Source organism: Cryptomeria japonica, chromosome 9 (assembly GCF_030272615.1).
Source record: "Cryptomeria japonica chromosome 9, Sugi_1.0, whole genome shotgun sequence".
Taxonomy (NCBI): domain Eukaryota; kingdom Viridiplantae; phylum Streptophyta; class Pinopsida; order Cupressales; family Cupressaceae; genus Cryptomeria; species Cryptomeria japonica.
The window spans coordinates 737713293-737727954 of NC_081413.1; positions in this window are offsets into that span (position 1 = coordinate 737713293).

Sequence of the window (14662 nt, forward strand, 5' to 3'; positions counted from 1 at the left end):
CCAATCTTAGGATATTAACTCACACAATCACATGCAAGGACACATAACACAAGGGGTTAATACTAAAAACTAGACCTCAAGTCAATTAGCCAAAGGACCTCGATAATCAAAATGTTTCAACCACTAATATAATTCTTGAAAAATGTGACCTCAAGAACATGAGTGATCACATAAAAGAGCAAGAGCATGCATCATCCATGAACTACATGTAGTACCCCTGCCCTAATCAATTTCTAATCTCGGTTTAATCTTGGTTAGTTTATCTTAATATAATGTTATAGTCGGATGTTTGATTTAATGCATAGCTGTTGATGTGGTTTTCACACTAGTTGTATGCAAGTTGTTTAGTGTTCCTATTTCGTGGTATTAATATCGGGCTAACGCTTTCATTAAATTTTATATATGTATGCATGTATGACTCTTGGTTGCAGGAGATTTTAGGTACAACGCCGCATGAGTGCGAGGTTCATCTTCACCTGGATTTGCAGGTTTGATTGTACCTCTTTAATCCTTAGAGTTGGGTTAGGTGGTCGTAAGACCCTAGTTGACCCTAGTCGTGCTCAGGTGAGCATCGTCAGTCGTCGTCGGTAATCCCTTTTTGTTCAGGGTTTGCGAGTCGCCTGTTTGGTTGACCTTCTCGGTTTGCGTGCTTGGTGTGTATGGTTAAATTGATTAATTAGTCCTTAGTAATTATTTTGATTAAATATGTATTCGTGCATTAGAGATTAATGGACTAGATTAATCGGGATTTCGTTATGCGATTTTCGTTGATATTGGATTGCTCGTTTTAAATTGGGAGTAAGTTCAATTAAATAGCTGATTTTGAATATTAAATGCATTTTGTATATGCTGTCGAAAAAGAAAGTTTTGTATTTAATTGCAATAGATTTAATTGTATTCTGTTGGCTTTTGAGATTAGAAAGGTTAAATTGAATTAAATGAGAAAATCGATTCTGAATTGGAAAGCAATTTAATTTATTGTAATAGTTAGAAAAGAATTAATTTTGAGAATTATTTTTAAATAAAAATTTTAATTCCAAAAATGGAATTTTGGTCAACTCTTCCTTATAACCTAAAATTTTGGGAAATTTTGGGGGGGGGGAATGTTTTTTGGAAAAATGGTTGTTGGAAAATATTTTTTTTTGATGGATGAAATTTGGGAGTTTTGGGAAGAAGGAGTTATTCTAGATCTGACAGGTGGGCTCTCCTTCAGTTCTTCCAGGAATGCGTATGAAGGTAGGAATTACCTGAACTGTTCTTCATTGTTGCCATGGAAACATATTCTGTTGGTAGAAATAAAATGCTGGTTGTTAAAGATCTAATCTGTTAAAACTGAATTTTAGTTTTAGTTTTGGACTTATGGGTTTAGATCTATGCTTATTTGCTTATGATCTTCAAGAAAACTATTTGGTTGCATCATTGTGGTAAAAAAATAGTTCCCTCTTTGGCCCATTATGAGTTTGGCTGGAAAATTTTATTTGAGGTTTTGTTATTCCTCATTTCTTGCTTGGGTGGTTTGATATCCCATTTGTGGTTGGATAGAATGAAAACCCATCAAATATATTGATACCAAAACCTAGTTCTTGTAAACCGAACTTATTAAATCGAAATTTATTAAATATTTGAGTGTGGCGTTTTTCTTGTGTTTCGAACTGTGAAAAAAATATATATATAAAAAAAAAAAGATAAAAATAAAACAAGGTAGCGAACTGGACGAAATTTAATTAAATTTATTTTTGGTTTGGGGTTTGGAGGGCGGGGAGCGGAGCTCCACCCGCCTCCTCCTCCCCCCGTCTCCCTTAAACCCCCGCGCAGCGTGCAGCCCGCAGCCGGCGGTGGCCGCAGGGAGCGGCGTCCCTCGCGGTGGCCGCAGGGCGCTGCGTTCCCTGCGTGGGAGTCGCAGGCCCTGCGCCCATCGCGGCGGCGCCGCTGGGGCTAGGGCACGGCCCGGTTCCACACGCGCCTTTCCATCTCAGTTTCGTTTTAAATGTTTTTTTTTAATTAGTTTTTAAAAAAAAGTTTTTTTTATGTATTTTTTTTTATTACTCAAAAAAATATATATATATAATTTTTTTAATGTTATTTCATGTTAAGTGTTAATTAGTTTTTTTTTTAAATTATGATTAATGTGGCATGATCATAGTTAATGACAATTTGATATTAATTAGTTTTATAATGGAATTTATATGTTAATTAATAGTCAATTTCATTTTATGATTAGTGCACATTTTCTAATTAGATTCCAAAATTGCTAATTTCGCCAGTAAATATTAATTGGTTATATTTTGGACTAATCTTGGGTTAATAAATTTATATCTTACCTTCTAGCTAATTAGAGTATTTGGCTAAATGAGGTAGTATTGTTTAAAAATAAAATAGAATATTATGTTAATGGAAAATTATTGAAATATGATATAATTACCAATTGATGATGTTAAATATTATCCAAGAACATATCATTTGAGTAATTGAGAAGTAAGTGAAATATTTTATCGTTGGATAATTGAATTTAAACGATGTGTTTTTGGGAATTTAAATTAGTATCATTTGGGAAATTGTTTAGTTACTGATATGCTCATGTGGTAAAATGAATGGTTAATTTATATTTTCCCTTTGTTTGAGAAATAGACAATGGTACTATTGCTAATTGTGGTAATGTACTCACCTGGTAACGGTGATTTCCCGTCAATGCTTTTTGAAAACTTAGATCAATCAAAGAATTGGATCAACTTTCATGCTTAAATCAATTTGAGAAAATATTGTCTCTTCCGATTATTGCCTATGCGAGTTTAATTTCTGTATTCGCTTTTGATTATGAAATGGCAAGTCGTGCTTTGTTTGATAGGTCCCTGTCGTATGGATTGACTTGGGGTACCTGTATCAGTCCTCGGTCACAAGTTGACTGTTGTATTGTGGTGGTGTCATAGTTGGTCTTATCCTTTGTGTAGGTGTCGAATGATGATTCGTGTTTGACCAAATGAGGGATGTTTCCTCCTTGAACTCCGTTCGTCTGACCATGTCTATTCCTTGGTTTTGAGTTCGTCTGAGTATAGTCTAGTGTCGTATGGGAAAGTGGCTTTTGATTGGGGGCCGCGTCCAAAGTGGCTGTTGGGTAACCCATCGAAAGTGAGTCTAATAAGTGATAACCTATTAGTAGATTTGAATGTTAATCTCTAAGTAAGATAATTGTGCCTCACACATGGGACGAGTGCTAACACAGACCCGACATGCTGTGAGAAGGCCTGAAATGGCAAACCATCATCCTTGTCTTCACGAGAGGATGTGTGGGTCCACATGAGGCTTGGATGGGCCGGAAGCTCGGATTAGGTTGCCAGGGTAACCCAGTGTATGGGGCCGGGACCTATGAAGACTTGCCATGGTAACCATACCAGGTTGTGTGATGACACTTGTCCCTACGTTCGCTAGTGTGTTGTCATTTTGTCCTGTTAGGAGCACTTTTGTCAGTCGTCCTATTGTCTTTGCCCTTGTGAGTACCTAGTTTCATGTTAGACCTTGGGTGGTGATGACTCAGTTTTGTGGATGCTCTCCTGGACCTTTGTATTAGCTTTGATTATGTTCAGCTGGATCCTTTTCTTTTCAGGGATCGTTTATGTATTAATTGACCGATGCGGTCGTTTGTACATTGTTTATATTTCGCCTTAACGGCCGGATTGTAATAGTGTAACCTCTTGTATTCTTAACTTTATTAATTATCAGAGGGGTCTTGCAGTTGAGCAGACCCGGAGATGTCGCCCTTTAGGGGTGAACTCCGAGATCATTATGGTGTTATGTGATGTTATTCTCTTATGTTTCCTTTAATCAGCTTTATCATGTATGATTAGCTTATGTTAGAATGGATAAGTGGATAATGGAATTAACTTTAAATGCTTATTTGCAGTCTTGTTGAATGCCATTTTGATCGAATGCATAAGTGGTTTAGATGAGATTTATCGTAGATGCATGTATGCAATCATCTTTTAAATGCAATAAATTGGAATATGAAGGAATGTAACTTAGAGTAATGGAATATATTCAGTTGTTGTTAAGGAAATTAAGTATGCTTGAAAAGATCTCATATGTATATGATGCAATTCTAGTGTGTTAGAATATTAGATGTATGGCTTGTAATTTTAAATGAAAAGCTTAAATGAAGATTATGAATAGATCTTAATGGATGAATCTTTGCTTGTGTTTTATATTTCCATCTTCTGAAAGAAATTATCCTGATTAAGAATTATCTTGTTGTTAAGATAATCAGCTTATTGGATTAATTGTGTGAGTTAAGTGAATTGTGAAATTTAAGTAATCTCGTTGGGAAACTCTTTAGGTGTTAGTTGATGTCTTCCGCTATGTAATCTGAATCTTTGATATCTTGTTGTATCTTAATGTGGTGTAACTTTAAAAAAAAAATTATTGCACTCTATTCGTGTGTTTTTGGCTTATCCCTTTGGGGTTTCCTGGCGGGGCATTACACTACCAATAGCAAAGCTATGAGATCGTGAGAAGGAAGAGGAGACATGGATACACATTCTAGATGTGTTTTTCTAGGTGATCCATGACAAGAAGAATGAGAGAGGACATGTATACACATTTTATATGTGTTTTTGTAGGTCATCCATGTTGGGGAGGAGAGTAGGAATAGCCTAGTTGTGTTTTGCTAGTTCCACTCATCCTCATCCATGTGTGCAAGTGATGTTTGGTTTCAAGTATATAACACCCTATATAAGAGTTTTTTCCTCTAGTTCCAAGAATGCTTCCACCTAATTAAGAAATATAATGAAAATGCAAATGCCAAGGGGCGAATGTCTAGTTTCAGGAACATCTCATATAAGAGTTTTTTTTCTCTAGTTTCTAGAATGTGTAGCCCCATATAAAATAGGTATATGTCAATTTTTTAGGACATCTCATATAAGAGTTTGTTTTCTCTAGTTTCAATTATGTGCACCCCATCTAAAACATATATCAATGTAGTGTCTACTTTCGAGCGTGAAGCATCTTGTATAAAAGTTTGTCTTCTTTGGTTTTGAGTTTGAACATCACATTTAAGACATGAAAAGAGGGAAATATGGGTGCACGCAGCGCCCCCTCCCCCCCCACCCCGCACTTAAGATAGCAACATATCCCTATGTTGATGTCTTAAGGAAGCTAAGAACAAGTATACCTACCTTTATAACCAAGGAGATATCCTTTAGGCAACAATGCTCATAATTCCAAGCTAAAGAGGGAATACTCTTACAAGCAAGGATAATATAGTTAAAAAAGAGATATCTTGCAAAAAGTGTAAAGAGGATCCTTGGAGGAGAAGAGATCTTTTCTCAAAAGACATCTACCTTCAAGAGGAGTTTCTTGAACAAATATAACATCTTCTACCAAAAGAAGGGAAGGGGAAACAATAATGCATACCTTCCTCCCATTGCTAGGTTAAATAAATTCTTGATGAAGGATGACACACTTTTGACCCAATGTGAGATGTAAGTTTATAATAGATATACATTGCCAAGTGCAAAAGAGGTAGTAGTCAAGGATACACACCTCTTGCATAAGAGAGAATCCTTGAGAAAACATCATCTTCACATAAATAATGGCATCAAATCATAAGAAAATACGACTCCATCAAAGGAAAAGTGGATCTTTAGAAAGGTTAGGAGAGAGAAAGCATTGCGCCCCAAGTGTAGGGACAATGAGAATAATTCCACAACCTCTAAGGAGAGATTAAATATAAGTAAATGGACAATGTAATTCACATGAATATTCAATGTAAGATGAGATATCAAGATATGTAAATTGCAACTCTAAAGAAGAGGTAATATTCAAAGAGGTAGAGAGAGAATTAGAAGAAGGGTCACATACTCTACTAAGGAGATATTAATCATAAGAAACATACCATTCTGTGCAACAAAGAATATCAATACTTGAAAAATGCAACCCCTAAAGGGAATAGTGATACATGAGAGAAGAAAGAGATAAGATAGAATAATGTTCTTGGCCCCCAAGCATAGATACATGAATAAATAAACTATTATGTTGATCACTAAGTATGAATGCACCTGAAATTGTACCACCATGAATGATAATGAGCCCCCAACAGGTAAGCTCACAATGTCACATAGTGAGGAGCAACATAATAAGAACTTGAATGTTATTTGAAATGATCATGAAAAATGTGTCATCCATCATCACTTGTTACATTTATGTTATTTTTATGGTCTTCGAAGTTGCAAACTGGAAATCTAGATTTTGAAACAATATGGAAGGGAACCTGAAAAATTTGGATCTAAACTGGGAGGACAAGGGCATTGGGTGCCTCGGTCTTGGGATAGGGGCGCTGAGCGCCCTGGTCCCTAGGTACAAGGTTGAAGTTTATAAAAGTGAATTGAATTCAAGTTTGCATAAAGAGGATGGAACAAGGCATTAGCTTGTTGGGATGTCATATGGGAATGAGAAAATGTAAATCCACTAGACAATGGAGGAGGCGATGTTGACAAAGAAAGAGCTTGCAAACCTATATTTTCATTAGAAAAGTATGATTTCTCATAACTTTGTTGCACACATCCTAAAACTTTTCCATTGTATCCCTGTGCGAGATTAGGAGAGAGTTTGCTCTTAGGTGGAATTGGATTGAAGTTAAAAGAGGCCCAATCAATATCTAGACATGTGTTAGGATAAAAGTTTTGAGTATTAAATTCAATCATCTTGGATTTTTTACAAAAAGAAGGTGTGAAATCTAATGACCCCCAATCATCCTCTAAGATTTCTTCTATAAGAACTTATTTAGTAGGAGATGTTGTATTTGTCCGAATTGGAGAGAGAATTGTAGGAACTAACAAATTATATTGTTCTTCCATTTGTATATTCTCATCAACTTCCAAAGCAAACATTTCATTATTATATATGTAAGGAACTACATGATAATTAGGTTGACAAGTCACCCATCCTTAACAATAATTTTAGGTTCTTCATTAACATGAACAACATTGATTGGGTCTTGGTTAGTTTCTTCATCTTTAGGAGAGAGAGCATTGAAAACATGATGGGAAATAGTATTATCCTTTTGTTCTAAAGTGTCTTCATGACAAACCTTACAAAAGGGACAATCATGTCTTATTGATGCTTCATCTCTAGTTGGGGGGCGGGGGGGGGGGTGATGTGGGTGGGTGGGGGGTTATTGAAATGAATAGAAGGTGAAGTGTTATTAAAGGAATTCTCAGTCATATGAACTTATTTTACCACAATGTCATCCTCTTTCACCAAGGTACCCTCATGGAGGAGGGACATAATAAGAGAATAATCCACACCATACCCATACTCCAGTGGTTCATCCCAAACAGGGATATCATTGAGAGAAGTGTTAAAAATATTTTCTTTCATCAATATGTCCTCTTTAGGGAGAGTGACTTTGGGAAAGGAATCATTGAAAGGCTCATAAGGGGAATTTTCATATATCTTAAATCCTTGCAACTTAAGAACATCCTCTTGTAAAAAGAAATTTAACATTTTTCTACTTTAAGAAAAAGGAAACTTGTGAAATTGGAAATTATAATGTTCACAAATCAAAATTGAAATATTTAATCCAATTAGGCAACTCACAAATTCAATTTTAGAATTATATATTAGGGTTTTTGTGAACTTAACCTCTAAAATTATGAAATTCAATTGGAAATTCAACTTGTGAATGTAAATTTGTATTTTAAATAGCATAAACACTCAAATCTAAGAACATAAATAAAAAATAAGGGTGTAAGGAGCTAGGTCCACCAAAATGTAATGGTGAAAATTAGAGTTTCCACCATTAGATGTAGTAAAACCACTAATTATGCTTAATTACCATCACATTAGGGAAAGATAGGAATTTGATAGATCTAAACCCAATACTAGATTCTAATCAAATTCTAGGAGTTTTAAGTGTGCCTCTTCTTTCCCTTGAGTTGAATTGAATTGTCGAAGATGCTAAAATTAGGGTAAATGTGCTGGAATTGATGTAAAAACACATTAATAGTGAGCTACAATCATTAGATTGAGCCAGGAACCCGGATCTGAGGAATATAAGTGTATTTGGACTTGTTCCCAGAAAGAGATCTTGATTTTTCAGGCCTGGGATGGTGGTCGCTCTGGTCCTCCGTACTTTTCACACTCCAAAGGGGAACATGTTCGTCTCTATAAATAAAGCCAATTTTGAAGATCGCAACTTCGTACATGTTCTTGCGCACACTATAGAAGAGGAATTACATCGGGAATAGGGGTTTGCCTAAGTCAAACCGTGGTTTAGGAATTAACCTTGAATAAAATATTTTAAATACTAAAATAAACAATGGAAAGATATACCTCGGATCTGCAATGACTGATGATGATGTTTTGCTTCTTGAATGGAATCACATATATTGTATGAAATGGTATGAACAGCACAAAACCCTAATCACACACACATGCTTGCATATGAACGATGTAATTTTTCTCCATAATAGTTGAATGAAGAATATGCAACCTTGACGATGTTTGAAAATGCTTGTTAATGCTTCACAGATGCAAGGATTATTGATTGCTTGAATGGATAGATGATTAGATTGGATTATATGAAAATGAGTTGAGAAGGATACATTATATAAGGATTTCATAATTGAAATCACCTTTATGTTGACTTAGAATTAATATATTTTCATACTAAGCTAAATTTGAATAGGATAAGAATACCCCATCATCCTAGAAAAAAGTACAAGACCAAAATGGTGGCGCTTTGGTCCTGAAAACTTTTTTTTTTGAATTTCTAGGGATGTGAGTTATCATTATTCTAATGCTAAATCCAGCTCGATGGCTTAACCCAAGATGTGTAGATATGCAAAATATGCTTTGAGAGTTGAAATTAGGGTAGGGATCAAGATAAAATGATAAACGACACACCTAGATTTAATGGCCCAAATAAGAGTGTGATGATGTAATAAAGTAGAATAAGACCCATAATATTGAATTAAATATTAATTAATTACAATAAAAGTCCTATAATTCATAGAACGGAAGGAAATACTAAAATAGGTGTTAGGAGAGTGTGAAATTGGACACATTAATAAAGAGTGTACAGTTTACTACGCTACAACAAGTATCCTTCTCAATTTCAATTTAGTGAGTCAATCAACAACAGTTTATATCTTGTCCTGAAGAAGTGATCTTTAGTTGAGCAAGTCCTCTTTGTATCTTGCCTAAGGTTGTGCACCTTAGCTCTATAAGTCCTTCAAGTTTTGGTGCTCCTTGATAGTAAGCCTAAAAAGTTATAAACATTGTTATTCATTTTGTGAGTTAGATTCTCACCATGGTTTTTCCCTATTTGGCTTTTCCATGTAAATCCAATGTTCATGTGTTGATGGTTGATGTTTATGTGTTGGTGATGAATGTGTTGTTGTTTTTTTGGTCGGTAATAATATTGTATTTTATTTAAGAAAAATAAAGTAAGTGTTTATATATAGTAGAAATTTGGGCTTCCAAACCTCCAAAACGACCCAATATAAGAAACTAAAACAAACAACCTCCTTCAAAAGGAAACCACCACAACCTTTACAGACCTATAACACTATTATTCAACCATGATAGGACCATCCTAATAAAAGGGTAACCTACAAAAAACCAGTCATCAACATAAGGACCATCACAAGCTTAATCTGTAGACCATCCAAAAAGACCAGACCTATGCTAACTCCTTACAAAATGGCATATAAAAACAAACGTCTATTGCATAAGACAAAAAAGAAGACCTTTGCTAGACATAACCTATTATCCTGCATGAAACCGCTGCTTGGCATCCTTCAAAACATGGGCTCCTCAGTCCTACCAAGTGTTTAAAAAATCATATATTAGATATCCTTGGTATAAGAAATTTGTCATTTCAGTGCTCATAAATAATGCTAAGTGGTTGAAGCACATTTTGAATTGATGACCTATCCTCATCATGTCATCCATAAATTGGTAGGTTTTACTATAGTAGTTGATGTTTCTACCATTATCCCTTTTATATTTGAAACCAACAATAGAGAAACATGCAAAAATAATGAATCAAGCACATCATAATTTCCACATCTTTCCCCATTCTTTAAGGCCTAGCATGCACTTCTTTATGCATCTACCTTTTTTAATATCAACATTAAATGTTGTTTCCTTACCAAATCTCTTATGTTTTCCTTGTACTAATCACTAGTCTAGTTCTTATTGTCCATAATCATTCAACACATCTTCTCCCACATTTGAAAATGATGATATATCAAGGATTTGGCCATTGTCATACTACATACTTAAAAATAATATTAGATATGAATTTTTACACTAAATAGTATATAGGGGGAATGATGTCGTGTGGGCATGAGGTGCAGAGGGCTGAGCTAGGGCATCACCCTAGCTCATGATTAGGGGTGGTTGCAGAGTGTCCAGGGTGCGCGGAAGGGTCTGCGCAGAGCAGGGGTGCCAGGGCAGTGCGAGGAGCAGCAGAGGGGGAAGGGGAGAGGAGTGGTGGGCTGCAGGTGGGTTTGGGCTACGCGACTCAGCCGCCTTTCCACGTAGGCAGCAGGTTCTAGCGGGGCTGGGGGCCACAGGTGGACCTCCATCCCGGGTGTGTTGGGGAGGGTGGCATTTTGGGGTTTTTTTTAATCTTTCGGGCCCCTTTAGGGTTTAGGGTGTTTTTCGCCTCAAGCTTTATAGCGAGTATTAGTGAGGAGGTCTCAAAGGCTCAGCCAGTCATGGATTTTTGTGCCGCAGTGGGCTCAAAACCCCCATCACAAAGCATGAAGACTTTCAATAATAACCTTTTTTCCTTAGACTCGAGGTCTGGTAGTGCCGGTAGCTCTCATATTTTGAAGATTAATGGTTGTTTGGAGAGATGCAGCGAGAGGCCAAAACTGGTTATTCCTCTTGAGATGATAGTGGAAGACGTCGGATATTTTTCCAAACACTAGCTATATTGCAAGTTTTTGGGAATGAGGGTTTCTTTGCAGTTCTTGGAAAACTGGGTGCTAAGGTCTTGGGCTCTCGAGGGGGAAATGGAGATTATGTTGCTGGAAAATAACTACTTCATGATTACCTTTAATTGCATGGAGGATCGCAATAGGATCTTCGAAGGTGGTCCGTATTTTTACAACCAGGTGGGGTTGTTCATCAAACCTTGGCATGCGGGGTTTAACCCCTCGGAGGAACTCCTGAATAGGGTTCCTGTGTGGGTCTGTTTACCATGTTTTCCTATGGAATACTGTCAGGAAGATGTGCTTCAGATGCTGGCTGCTCTACTTGGGAAGCCAGTGGGATCCTCTACGCAAACCCTTGAGAGAAAGGTAATGACATTTGCGTATATTTGTGTTGAAATTGATCTTAGTAAACCTTTGCTAGATGCTATAGATATGTGTGCAGGCTCTTATTCTTGGGTTCATCAGTTAGATTATGAGACTTTACCTTTTCGCCGTCGTCTGTGTCATGAGTATGGCCATTTACAACGTAAGTGTCCTAGATATAAACCGATGGTGCGCCAACCTCAGCATTTGGAACCAAGCCAAGATAGGGCTGAAAAAGGGAAAGTTGCTATGTTGATTGAGGTTGGGGGAACTGATGGTTTTGTCCTAGTTAAGAAAAAGAACAGGAACCGAGGACAAAAGAGGCCTTTACAGGAAAGACAAGAGAAGGATACCTTTAACAGATTTGAGACCTTGGATGACCTTTGCCATCAGGAAGTTAATCTGGGGTTAACCCCACTGGATCAAGGTGCGTTAGGGGGGACTCCGGAAAGAGCACTAGAGGACCCTATCCAGGCCCTGCTAGTGGTTGGAAGCCAGCAAATGGAGATGGATCAACCAGTAGGGGTTTATTTGGGACTCACTTTTGGGGTTGAGGTGAATTTGGTTGAGGGGGAGGGATCTCTGATAGCTTTGAAATTGGAACCGGTTGGGGCCAAAAGCAATAAGACCCCTGCTCATCTGGGTTTGCATCAAAAAGATATTAAGAAAAGTGCATCAGAGCAGAGCTCAAAGGTTGGCAGAAAGAAGGATTTGGACAAGATCAAATTGATGGGAGAGAATTTGGTTGAGTCAGGGTCGGTAAAGACTTTGGATTCTCACTTTTCCAATCCTCCAAAATGATTGTGCTTTCATGGAATGTGAGGGGCTTGAACAGTGGCCCCAAACAAAAAGTTGTTCGGGAGTTGATTAGGAATCATTCGCCTGATGTCCTATTTTTGCAAGAAACTAAACTTACAGTGGAGAGTATGATGGGTTTAGTGTCAAAGCTATGGGCTTGAGGAGAGTGTCAGTGTGTTGGGGCAGCTGGTTCCTCTGGAGGGGTGGCCTATCTTTGGAACCCCTTAAAGTTTCACCCGGTCTGGTGGATGGCCTCTCAATCTTCGTTATCCGGGGTTATCTCTAGTTTCGAGACTAGAGAATTCACTTTGTTTTCTAACATCTATGCCCCTACTGATCTTCAGGGGAAACAAATATTATGGTCTCATATTTCTTGTATGTGAAGGCTGGTCCCTTTTCATCCTTGGATTATGGCAGGAGACTTTAATGCCATCCTATAGTTGAGTGAGAAGAAGGGGGGGTGATGCGGTTGGAACCCTCTTCTTTCCTTTTTCAGGATAATATTTCCTTGCTACAAATTGTTGACATTAAACCTGGTAATGGCTTGTTCACCTAGAACAATAGGAGGGTGGGAGAGTATTGGATTGCAGAGAAGTTGGATCGTTTCCTGGTTTCTAATTTTTGGATTGGCGGGGGGTGGTCCACCAGTTTGGAGATTCTTGACTAGTGAGGGTCAGATCACTGGCCCATCAAGCTAGTTTCTTCTTCGGCTCGGGTTGCTCACTCACCTTAATTTAAATTCCAACTGATGTGGCTTTGGGATCCTTCTTTGCAAGCTCTCGTAGTGGAGTGGTGGAGGAAAGGGAGGCCGGCCTTTGGCACTGCCATGTACTCTTTTTCCAAGCAGTTGCAATTTGTTAAGTTTCAGCTCAAATAGTGGAATCGACAGGCTTCGAGAACATTTTTCATGCCAAAAAAGTTGCTCTAATTGTGCTGAATGGGATCACCAATGAAATCAGAGAGCAAGGTTTGTCTGAGGACTTTCTCAAGGAGGAAGATAGGGCTGTCAATGTGGTTGAGGAATGGGAGCTTAGGGAAGAAATTTACTGGAAGTAGAGAGCTCGTATTGATTGGCTGAAGGAGGGGGACAAGAACACTGCTTTCTTCTTCAAGTCAGTGAAAGCTAGAAGGCATGGAAATTCCATCTTGGTTTTGGTTAATGATAGAGGCAAATAGTGCTTATCCTTGCAGGAGATATCTAGGGAGGCGTCTCAGTATTTTCGATCCCTTTTTAGGGAGGACTCGCAGGGGGAAACGGGGGAGGAGAACCAGGTTCTCGCTTGCATTCCTTCTCTTGTCATGGGGGAGATGAATGAGTAGCTTTTGTGTCCTATTTTGTTGGAAGAGCTTGAGAGGATTATCTTCCACATGAGGAAAGGAAAAGCTTCTGGACCGGATGGGTTCCCAGTAGAATTCTTTCAAGAATTCTAGGATGTTGTCAAGCTAGATTTACTGGAGGTGGTGCAGGAGTCCCAGAGGAATAACCAGATGCTTCATGCGTTGAATGTGACTTTCATTGCTCTTATCCCCAAGTGTGAGGGGGCTGACCGGTTAGGCCAATTCCACCCCATCTCCCTCTGCAATGTGATTTATAAGATTATCTCTAAGCTGATAGTGGATAGATTAAAGAAGTGCCTGGGGAATGTTATCTCTAAGGAGCAGAGTGGGTTTGTGGAAGGGCATCAAATTTTGGATGGGGTGGTCATTGCCACGAAGACCATTCATTCTATGGCAACCTCCAAGGAAAAAGCTATGTTTATCAAGATGGACATGGCTAAGGTGTACGATAGAGTTCGGTGGTCCTTCCTTCAGAAGATCCTCAAGGAGTTTGGTTTTGCTGATGAGTGGATTCAGTGGGTTATGAGTTGTTTTATGACTAATTCTTTCTTTGTGCTCATCAATGGAGATCATACTGAGCTGTTTGGTGCATCTAGGGGTCTCCATCAGGGGGGCCCCTCTCCCCCTATCTTTTCAGTCTTCCGATTGAGGGTTTGGGGAGGCTGATTAAGCATAATGTGGGTCTGGGGATTATTCAGGGTTGGAGATGGGGTAATGACTTGCAGCTGTAGTCTCATCTGCAGTTTGTGGATGACACGACTCTTATGGGGCTTGCTCGGATCAGAGAAGCTAATAATCTGTGTATGGTCTTGGATGTTTATCTTGCGGCGTCAGGCCAACTAATCAATGAGGATAAATCTTCTATCCTCTTTTTCAACACTCCTAAAGCTATTCAATGGAGGATTGCTCTTATCTTGAGATTCCAAGTTGGCTCCCTATCGTTGATTTATTTGGGTATCCCTATCTCTCCTAGTAACCCTCCTAGGGAGTCTTGGCAGGGTATCTTGGATAAATTTCATTTGAAAGTTGAACATTGGACTCATAGATGGCTATCCTTTGTTGGGAGGGTTCAATTGATTCAGTCGGTGGTTCAGGCTCTTCCGATCTATCAATGTATGCTTCATGTGGCTCCTAAGTGGTTCCTGAAGGGTCTAGACTCTCTAGCTAGGCAATTCGTATGGGCAGACAATCTTTCCTCTTTAAAATGGAGTCTTGTCAATTTGGAC